At 40.1% G+C, this 11870-nt stretch overlaps 1 pseudogene; it reads right to left on the bottom strand.

The window, feature by feature from the left end:
* Positions 1-7789: 7789 nt before the first annotated feature.
* On the bottom strand, positions 7790-8632 carry LOC132008024 (uncharacterized; annotated as a pseudogene).
* Between the last annotated feature and the right edge of the window lie 3238 nt (positions 8633-11870).

Here is an 11870-nt window from a genome sequence, read left to right as displayed (position 1 = left end):
CATGTGTCTGTTTTTGTTTGTATACTTTATAAAGTGTACAAACAAAATAAATATTAAGCCTAAATAAATCTTATTTTGGGGTCCATTCAGGCTGGGTCTTCTCTCTCTCTCTTATTTTTTTCCTATCTCTCTCTTTTTTTTTCTTTTTTCTCTTTTTGGTGGAGACTCCCAATTGCTCAGAAGCATCCCAGGGTGCACTCTGCCTGCACCACAGCTGATATTCAGCTACACATCCCTTCATCCATCTCTCACCAAAATTACAAGGAGGAGGAATGCCCAACAGAGGAAAACTTCAGAGACTATGCCTTCTCCATCAGAGCTATTGAATATGGACATAAACAGTAGTTCAGAAAAGGAATTCAGGCTGACAATTATCCAGTCAATGACTAGGTTGGAGAAGCCATTAATGACAAAATGGAATTGGTTATGGCAGAGGTAAAAGCCACCAGGGAAGATGTTAACAATGCTATCAATGAGTTCCAATCTAATCTAAATTCTCTAGCAGGTAGGCTAACTGAGGTAGAAGATAGAATTAGTCATCTAGAGGACAAACTGATAGAGAAAAAGGATCAGGATGAGTCCTGGAACAAACACCTTAGAAGCCATGAAAACAGAATCAGGGAAATAAATGAGGCCATGAAACATTCCAACGTCAGAATTATTGGAATGCCTGAAAGGGAGGATAAAGAAAGAAAACTAGAGGATATACTTGAGCAAACTCTCCAGGAAAATTTTCTCAATCTGAAGAATGGAACGAGCATTTGGGTCCTAGAAGCAGAAAGGTCACACCCAAGATAGCAGAGTCTAGAAAGACCTCAAGACACCTGATTGTGAAACTGATGAATCATAATTTTAGACAGAAGCTCTTGAAAGCAGCTAAGGGGAAGAGATTGCTTATGTACAGGGAAGGCCTATCAGAATAATATCAGACATCTCCACAGAAACCTGGCAAGCCAGAAAGGCCTAGCAAGATACATTCAGGGCAATAAGTGAAAGGAACATGCAGCCAAGAATACTTTATCCAGCAAGACAGTTTCCCCCCAAGATTTTAGATTCTCGAAATCCTTGAGACACCTAATAGTAAGAATGAAGAATTATAATTGTAGGCAGACCCTCTTGAAAGCAGCTAGGACTAAGAAGCTCCCTATGTACAGAGGAAAGCCCAGCAGAATAATGTCACACCTGTCGACAGAGACCAGGTATGCCAGAAAGGGCTGGCAAGATATATTCAGGGCTCTAAGTGAGAAGAACATGCAGCCAAGAATACTTTATCCAGCAAGACTAACATTCAAAATGGATGGAGAGATAGAGTTTCCAAGATTGGCAAGGCTTAAAAGAGTATGTGGCCACCAAGCTGACACTGCAGGAAATATTAAGGGGGCAGTTCTATAAAAGAGGAAAAACCCTAAGAATATCATTGAATGAAATATATGGAGACAATCTACAGAAACATGACTTCACAGATAACACGCTGTTAATAAAAATGTATCGCTCAATAACCACTCTCAATGTGAATGGCCTAAATGTGCCCATAAAATGACACAGGGTTGCAGATGAGAAAAAAACGACAGGACCCATCCATATGTTGTCTACAAGAGACCCATTTTGAACCTAAGGATACATCCAGACTGAAAGTGAAGGGATGGAGAAGCATCTTTCATGCCAATGGGCCTCAAAAGAAGGCCGGGGTAGCAATTCTCATATCAGATATATTAGATCTTAAACTAAGGACTGTACTCAGAGATACAGAAGGACACTAAATCATTCTCAAAGGGACTATCCACCAAGAAGATCTAACAATTGTAAATATTTATGTCCCCAATATGGGAGCAGCCAATTACACAAGAAAACTGTTAATCGAGATAAAGAGTCATATTGTTAGGAATACATTCATAGTAGTTGATCTTAACATGCCACTCTCAGTAATAGATCATCCAAGCAGAAAGTCAATAAAGAATCAAGAGCATTGAACCAGATGGACCTCATAGATATATATAGAACATTCCACCCTAAAACAACAGAATACTCATTTTTCTTGAGTGCACATGAACCATCTCCATAATAGATCAAATATAGGTCACAAATCAGGGCTCAACTGATACCAAAGATTGAGGTTATTCCCTGAATATTCTCAGATCACAGTGCTTTGAAATTGGAGCTCAACCACAATGAAAAGTTTGGAAGGAATTCAAACACCTGAAAACTAAAGACCACCTTGTTTAAGAATGGTTGGACCAACCAGGAAATCCAAGAAGAACTGAAACAATTCATGGAAGCCAATGAGAATGAAGACACCTCGGTCCAAAACCTATAGGATAGAGCAAAGGCAGTCCTAAGGGGGAAATACATAGCCATCCAAGACTCCCTCAAAAATATTGAAAAATCCAGAATATATTAGCTGTCTCTACACCTTATAAAACTAGATAATCAACAACAAATTAAGCCAACTCCACACACAAGAAGGGAAATAATCAAGATTAGAGGAGAGATCAATAAGATAGACACTAGAGATACAGTAGAACGCATCAATGAAACTGGAAGCTGGTTTTGTTGTTTGTTTGTTTGTTTGTTTGTTTGTTTAAGAATCAACAAGATTGATAAACCATTGGCCAAACTAAACCAAAAGAAAAGAGAGAAGGCCAGGATTAATAAAATTATGAATGAAAACGGAGAGATCATGACTAATCCCAAGGAAATAGCAACAATCATCATAAATAATTCACAACAGTTATATGCCAATAATTTAAGCAACCTAGATGAAATGGATGCAATCCTGGAAACCTATGAACTCCCAAAATTGAACCAGGAAGAAATTGACAACATGAATAGACTGGTATCTACTAAAAAGATTGAAGCAGTGATCAAAAACCTGCCCCAAAACTAGAGCCCAGGACCTGACGGATTCCCTGGGGAATTCTACCAAACTTTCTAAGATGAAATGACACCTATTCTCCTGAAGTTGTTTCACAAAGTTGAAGCAGAAAGAAAACTTCCAGACTCTTTACAAGGCCAGCATTACCCTGATCCCCAAGCCAGACAAAGACTCCAACAAAAAGGAAATTTTCAGATCTTTTCAGATCCAATATCCCTGATGAATATGGATGCTAATATTCTCAACAAGATCCTAGCTAATAGGAACAAACAGTACATTAAAATGATTATCCACCAACACAAGGTGGGATTTATTCCTGGGTTGCAAGGGTGGTCCAACATTCAGAAATCAATGTGATTAACAAATCAATAAGACAAGAGACAAGAACAACATGGTCCTCTCAATTGATGGAAAATAAACATTTGCCAAGATGCAAAACCTGTTCCTGATTAAAACGCTTCAAAGTATAGGGATAGAGGGAACATTCCTCACCTTCATCAAATCTATCTATGAAAAACCCACAGCAAATATCATCCTCAGTGCGGAAAAGCTGACAGCTTTTGAAATCACTCGCTTGAGATCAGGAACACGACAAGAATACCCACTCTCAGCACTCTTAATCAACATAGTGTTAGAAGACCTAGCAACAGCAATCAGACAACAAAGAGAAATAAAAGGTATTCAGATGGGCAATGAAGAAGTCAAACTCTCTCTCTTCACAGCTGACATGATACTTTAAACGGAAAACCCAAAAGACTCCACCCCCAAAGTGCTAGAACTCATACAACAATTAAGTAATGTGGCAGATTACAAAATCAATGTACAGAAATCAGCTGTTTTCTTATAAACTAATGATGAAAATACCGAAAGGGAAATTAGAGAATCGATTCCATTTACTATAGCACCAAGAACCATAAGATACCTGGGAATGAACCTAACCAAAGAGGTTAAAGGATCTGTGCTCGAGGAACTACAGAAAACTCATCAAAGTAATTGAAGAAGACATGAAAAGATGGAAGACCATTCCATGCTCATGGATCGGAAGAATAAACATTGTTAAAATGTCTATACCGCCAAGAGCAATCTATACTTTCTATACCATCCCAATCAAACTTCCACCAGCATTTTTCAAAGAGCTGGAGCAAACAATCCTAAAATTTGTATGGAACCAGAAGAGATCCTGAATTGCTAAGATGTTGAAAAAGAAAAACAAAACTGGGGGCATCACATTGCTGATTTCAAGCTTTACTACAAAGCTGTGATCACACCAAGACAGCATGGTACTGGCACAAAAACAGGCAAATAGACCAGTGTAACAGAGTAGAGAGCTCAGATGTGGACCCTCAACTCTATGGTCAACTCATCTGTGACAAAGCAGGAAAAAATATCCAGTGAAACAAAATAGTCTCTTCAATAAGTGGTGCTGGGAAAATTGAACAGCTACGTGTAGAAGAATGAAACTCAACCATTCTCTTACACCATACACAAGGATAAACTCAAAATGGATAAAAGCCCTCAACGTGAGGCAGGAATCCATGAGATCTAGAGAAGATCATAGGCAGTAACCACCTTGACATCGGCCACAACAACCTCTTTCAAGATATGTTTCCAAAGGCAAAGGAAACAAAAGTGAAAATGAACTTTTGGGACTTCATCAAGATCAAAAGCTTCTGCACAGCAAAGGAAACAGTCAACAAAACAAAGAGGCAACCCACAGAATGGGAGAAGATATTCACAAATGACAATACAGACAAAGGGCTGATATCCAGGATCTATAAAGAACTCCTCAAACTCAACACACACAAAAGAGATAACTGTGTCCAAAAAAAAAAAAAAAAAAAGTCAGGAGACATGAAAAAACACGTCTCCAATGGAGACATACAAATGGCTAACAGACACATGAAAACATGTTCATCATCACTAGCCATCAGGGAGATTCAAATCAAAACGACATTGACATACTACCTTATACCAGTTAGAATGGCCACAATTAGCAAAACAGGAAACAACGTGTGTTGGAGAAGATGTGGAGAAAGGGGAACCCTCTTGCACCGTTGGTGGGAATTGCAAATTGGTGCAGCCAATGTTCTCCAAAGTGTGGAGATTCCTTAAGAAACTAAAAATAGAACTTCCCTATGACCCTGCAATTGCACGACTGGGTATTTACCCCAAAGGTGCGGATGTAGTGAAAAGAAGGGCCATCTGTGCCCCAATGTTCATAACAGCAATGGCCACAGTCACCAAACTGTGGAAAGAAGCAAGATGCCCTTCAACAGACGAATGGATAAGGAAGATGTGGTCCATATATACTATGGAGTATTAAGCCTCCACCAGAAAGGACGAATATCCAATTTTTTGTATCAACATGGATGGGACTGGAAGAGATTATGCTGAGTGAAATAAGCCAAGCAGAGAGAGTCAATTATCATAGGGTTTCGCTTATTTGTGGAGCACAAGGAATAACACAGAGGACATAGGGAGATGGAGAGGAGAAGGGAGTTTGCAGAAATTGGAGTGGGAGTCGAACCATGAGAGACTGTGGACTCTGAGGAACTAACTGAGGGTTTTGTAGGGGTGTGGGGTGGGAGGTTGGGTGAGCCTGGTGGTGGGTATTGTGGTAGGCACGTATTGCATGGAGCACTGGGTGTGGTGCATGAACACCGAATTCTGGAACACTGAAAGGAAATAAAAAAATAAAAAATAGGTCTTTTAAAAGTACCTAGCCAAAATAAATACATAAATAGAATTTTAAAATAAGTAAATAAAAATAACTGTCAAAACAAACAAACAAACAAAAAACAAAACAAAATAAAAAATAACTGTCAAGGTTTAAAAAAAAAAAACTGATTGTCTCATAAGGCCCACTTTCCTCCAGTGGGATGAATTCTAATTGTATTTAGAAAAGTTTCTGCTCCTAGCATGACATTTAAATGAATCTAATTATCCATAAGTTTGTGTATGAAGGCAGTAATTGAACATTTATATGAATTACATGAGTCTTGAATGATTTTCCACTAATTAGAAGAGCTGTGCTTTGGGGGGTCTCTGCAATTAATAAAGAAGGCCATTGACACATAGTTACCTCAGAGTCTTCTGGGTAGTTCGGTAATGCTCGATTTACAAGGTGACTGACTCCCCCAAGTCACTCCTCATGTAGCGTCTTTGATAGATATCTATTGTTTTTTTTTTGCCCTTCCACAAAAGCATGGTTTGTGAGTACGTGGAAGTTTTGGCATGTTGGACAAACTGCCACTAAGTTTTCCATTGTTCCCTGGGGCCTTTCTTAGTACATTATCATCTAAGTTTATAGAAATACAATGGTCAGTCTGTCCAGTGTTGTATATAATGCAGATTAAGTCTGAGTCAGGTGGTACTTCTTGGAAGGTTTCTCCTACTTTATATACTTTATAATATATAAACACCAGAATCTAAAGAAAGCAGTCATTTGCATTCTAAAGAAAGCAATGTTATTTGCTTTCTTTACAAGTTTATAATGCAAATATCTCTGATAAACTTTGGTTGGAGTGTCAGACTGAGCAGTAGGCACAAAGAGTGTCTATGCATGTAGCTATTGTGATAATCTCTTTACATAAAGTCATTTATATTTAATTTATAGGGCTTTTTTAGTTTATAGTTTATATTTAGTTTATAGGGCTTCACAGAAAAGGGCAGCTTTAGTTCTTAAATGATTTCAAGTCAAAATGTGAGAATAAAATAAAAATATCATTTTGGACATCTGTGGCCAGGCATTGGAGAACACAGAAGATATCAGGATCTAGTTGCATTTATAGTGAATAGTTTTAAATTCTAATATCTATAAATATCTGTTATTGAAATATTTTTTCCATTACAAATTTTTATTTAAATTCTAGTTAGTTAACATACAACGTGATAATGTTTTCAGAAGTAGAATTTAGTGGTTCATCACTTACATACAATACCCACTGCTCACCACAGCTGCCCTCTTTAATGCCCACCATCCATCTAACCCATTCCCCACTCACCTCCACCAACCCTCAGTGTATTCTCTATCATTAAGTGTTTCTTATGGTTAGCTTATCTCCTTTTTTCTTTTCCTGCTTCCCATATGTTCTTCTGTTTTCTTTCTTAAATTCCACATATGAGTGAAATCATATGGTATTTGTCTTTCTCTGACTGACTTATTTCCCTTAGTGTAATACACTTTAGCCTGATCCATATTATTGCAAATGGTAAGATTTCATTATTTTTGATGGCTGAGTAATATTCCATTCTATATACATACCACATCTTCTTTATGCACTCAACAGTCAGTGCCCATTTGGGCTCTCTCTGTAGTTGGGCTATTATTGAAAATGCTGCTATAAATACTAAGGTGTATGTACCCCCTTTGAATCTGCATTTTTGTATCATTAGGGTAAACATCCAGTAGTGCAGCTGTTTGATTGTAGAGTAGTTCTATTTTTAATCTTTTGAGGAATCTCCACACTGTTTTCCAGAGTGGTTGTACAAGTTTGCATTCCTACCAATGGTGTAAGAAGGTTCCCCTTTTTCTGCATTAGTCACCAACATCTGTCATTTCCTGTGTTGTTAATTTCAGCCATCCTGAGAGATGTGAAGTGGTGTCTTGGTTTCAGTACATGTTGATAGCAAACGAACATGTAATGTTGGATTCAGCCTGCCCTCTAAAGACAGCTACTTCTAACACAGTTCTGCCTCTGTGAATGACCCAGCTGCCTCTTCCTTTAGCCTCTGGTTGGGTCTTTGCTGAAATCCCTTGTAGCCCTGAGTATAGTTCAACTCCTTTAGAGACAGAGTGGACCTGCTGATGGTGGTACTGATGGTCACTAGTCACAAGACACCCTGTGGGGGCTGCACAGGACAGCTGCTTAAGGAAGCAGCAAACAAGTCAGCTTTCCTTGGAAGCTCTTGCTGTGCTTACACTTGAACTCCAACACCAGCTTTGTGTACGTGTTGAAGGTGGTGACCGTCAATGCTATGCAGCAGCTGAAGGAAAGCCAGGTCGAGTAGAAGGCCTAACCAGTCTTCTGGACCCAAGTAGGCAGTTGCCTGGAAGACTTGTGAATACATCATATGGACCACCATCCCCAGAAAACCTCACAGGATGGAGGCAATGGTTGTGAAGACACTCAGCTTGACCCTGCAGCCCAGATTCCCAGTGAACAGCAGGTCCATTAGTACCAGGAAGAAGCTGAGAAATTCAAGTCTGATGGACAAAAACTGGTCTCCCAGTGATAACCACAGGATATTTACCACAACCCTCCAGGGAGGATGGGGGAGGAAATGCTTCTCCATCAACCACTTCCCTCCAAATCAGAGAGTGGGTTGATGTGGGCCTTGCAGTGTAACAAACTCCAGTAGTCCTTTCTCACCTCTCTCAGTTGGTGGTGGGAGTTCACTGAAAGTCTGGCATCTCTCCCCTGGTTCTACCACAGTTTCCTCACAGGATTGCCACATGACACTCCAGAATGTATGGAAGGAGAACAGGTCATCCCCTGCCTCCCCAGCTGTATTACACCACCTCCTGGGATGATGTGTTGGTGCTCACCCCATCCAAGGGCACTGGCACATCAAAGCACTCAGTTACAAGAACTTTTCTGCACACAGGCTTCAGCACCTTCTAGGTGCCCACAAACCAATGAGGAGGGATGTTGGGGAGAGGCTGAGTGACAGCATGTTGAGGATGGCAGATAGGAATGTCCATTGGCCAAAGGAGGCCTTTAGGAGTTCCATCTTCTGGGTGAGATAAACACTTTGAGTCAATTGAGGCAAGATAAACTCATACACTTTTGAAGTTCTGAGGCAAAGGTGTTTCAGTTCCTCTTCTGCTTGGTCTTAATGGGTTGCATGGAATGTGTATCTGGTGGGAAGATGAGGTAGGCCCCGTTGGTTTGGTTTTGTTTTAAATTCACATATAATGTATTATTTGCCTCAGGGGTACAGGTCTGTGAATCATCAGACTTACACATTTCACAGCACTCACCATAGCACATACCTTCTGTTGGGCTGGCAGGAAGGGCTACCAAAGATGGCGAAAGTTCCCGCCAGAAGACCTGAGCTCGGACAGGAGAACAAAGGCCCAAGCAGGAATCTGAGACCCCTGCCCCGGGCTCCTGTGGACCAATGGGATCCCGATGAGCGGCGTGATATCCAAATAAGGGAAACTTGCCAAAAGACCCCTGAGCTTTCCCCAAGACCCCTTAAAATCCCCCTCCTCCCTGCCTTGGGCGCGAGGGTGCCCACCTCCTCCCCGGCGCAACTTTCCTGGCTCCCCTTCTCCTGAGCCCTGAAACTTCGCCAGAGAGCGTTTTTATTAAATCTTGCCTTGCACCCACTTTGCCTGGTGTTGTGTTTATCTCGCCGGAAAAAACTTTACACCCTCCCCAATGTCCATCACCCAACCACCTTATCCTTCCCCCATTCCCAGCAACCCTCAGTTTGTTTTGTGAGATTAAGAGTCTCTTATGGTTTGTCTCCCTCCCAATCCCATCTTGTTTCATTTTTTCCTAACCCCCACAACCTCCTGTCCTGCCTCTCAAATTCCTCATATCAGATAGATCATATGATAATTGTCTTTCTCTGATGAATCAGGCCCCCTCTTGCCATCAGAGAGGTGAGGTAGTATCTGAAGTGGTGTCTTTTCATGATTTTGATCTGTTTTTCCCTGATGATAAATGATGTTGGACATCTTTCTATGTGTCTGTTGACCATCTGCATGTCTTCTTTAGAAAACACTACTATTCCTATCTTCTGCCCATTTCTTACCTGGATTATTTGGGTTTTTGGGTGCTGAGGTTGATAAGATCTGTATCAATTTTGGATCCTAACCCCTTTCTGATACATCATTTCCAAATATCTCTACTATTCGATAGGCTGCCTTTTAGCTTTGTTGACTATTTCCTGCTGTGCAGAGTTTTCAATCTTGATGAAGGTCCAGTAGTTCATGTTTGCTTTGTTTCCCTTGCCTCATGCAACATGTCTGGTAAAAAGCTGCTGCAGCTGAGGTCACAGAGGCTACTACTTAATGTTCCCCTCTAGGATTTTGATGGATTCCTCTTTCATGTGTGCAGATTTCATCTATCTTCAGTCTCTTATTGTGTGTGGTGCAAGAAAGTGGTCCAGTTTCATTCCTCTGCATGTGGCTGTCCAGTTTTCCCAGCAACATTTGTTGAAGAGACTCTTTTTCCCACTGGATAGTCTTTCCTGCTTTGTGAATACTAGCTGCACATAGAGTTGAGGGTCCATTTCTGGGTTCTTTATTCTGTTCCATTGATCTATGTGTCTGCTTTTTGTGCCAGTTCCATACTGTCTTGATGATCATAGCTTAAAGACCAGAATCATGATGCCCCCAGTTTTCTTTTTCAGAATGAATTTTGCTACGCAGGGTCTTTTGTGGTTTTCTTTCTTTCTTCCTTTTTTTTCTTTTCTTTCTTTCTTTCTTTCTTTCTTTCTTTCTTTCTTTCTTTCTTTCTTCTTTTAAGGTTTTATTTATCTATTTGACAGAGAAGGAGAGCATGGGCTGGGGGGAGGAGCCAGGGGAGAGGGAGAAACAGGGAGCCTGATGTGAGACTGGACCCCCACACCCTGAGACACCGAGGTGTCCATGGGTCTTTTGTAGTTCTATAGAAATTTTAGGATCATTTGCACTGGCTTTGTGAAATATGCTTTTGGTATTTTGATAGGGATTGCCTTAAATGTGTAGATTGTTTAACATAGTATCTTAACAATGTTTGTTCTTCCAATGCATTAGAATGGAATGTTTTTCCATTGCTTTGTGTCCTCTTCAATTTTTTTCATCAGTATTCCATCTTTTACCTCTTCAGTTAGGTGTGCTCCTAGGTATCTTATGGGTTTTAGTACAATTGTAAATGGGATAGATTCCTTGATTTCTTTTTCTGCTCATTCATTATTGTTGTTTAGAAATGCAACAGATTTCTGCACATTGACGTTGTATCCTATGACTCTGCTGAACTTGGCACTATGGTCTCTCCTTTGCCTTCAAGGAGTCCCTTTGGTTATTTCTTGTAGGGCTTGTTTAGGGATAACCAGCTCCTTTCTTTCATTTTTGTTTGTCTGGGAAACTCTTTATCTCTCCTTCCATTCAGAATGACAATCTTGCTGGGTAGAGTATTCTCAGCTACATATTTTTTTTTCCCCAATCGTGAAGCTGACTATATTCTGTCACTCCCTTCTGCCTGCCGAGCTTCTGTGGACAGATCTGTGAACCTGATCTGTCTTCCTATTGAGATTAGGGTTCCTCTTCTCCTTGCTGCTGTCAGCATTCTTGTATGTCTATTTTGTTATTTTGGCTAAATGTCTTAGTGGTGGCCAGGTTTTGTTGAATTTAATGGAGTTCTCTGTACTTCTTGGATTTTGGCGTCTGTTTCCTTCCCCTGATTAGGGACATTTTCAGCTATAATTTCCTCAAATAAGCCTTCTCTCCTTTTTTCTTATCTTCTTCTGTGACTCCTATGACATGGAATATTATTATGCTTTAAGGAGTTGATGATTTAACCTAAGCCTGCCTTTGCGATCCAATACCTTTCTTTCCCTCTTTCTTTCAGCTTATTTTTGTCCATAATTTTATCTTCTCTATCACTGATTCTTTCCTCTGCTTTGTCCATCCTCATTTTCTTTGCTTTCAGTCTGTTTTGCATCTTGGTTACATCATTATTTATTTTGGCCGACTAGTTCTTAGTTCTTTTATCTCTGCAATAAGGGATTCTAGTATCTATAATGCTTTTCAACTCCAGCTAGTATCCTTATGATTATTGTTTTAAATTTGGTTTAGACATCTTACTTGTATCTATATTGATTAAGTCTCTGGCCACAATTTCTTGTTGTTTCTTTTTGGGTGAATTCATTGTCTTCTTATTTTGCCTGGGTCACTTTTGTTGTATGTGATTGTCAGGAAAGTCTGTTGTACTCCTGCCACTGAGAGCAAGGTCTATATTAACAACTTCTCCCCACCCCTCAAAAAGGAACAGAGAAAGCTATA

The sequence above is a fragment of the Mustela nigripes genome, unplaced genomic scaffold, assembly GCF_022355385.1.
Source record: "Mustela nigripes isolate SB6536 unplaced genomic scaffold, MUSNIG.SB6536 HiC_scaffold_20, whole genome shotgun sequence".
NCBI classification, from domain to species: Eukaryota; Metazoa; Chordata; class Mammalia; order Carnivora; family Mustelidae; genus Mustela; species Mustela nigripes.
The sequence above is the reverse complement of the archived record's forward strand: the minus strand, read 5'-3'. Positions and strand labels throughout refer to the sequence as shown.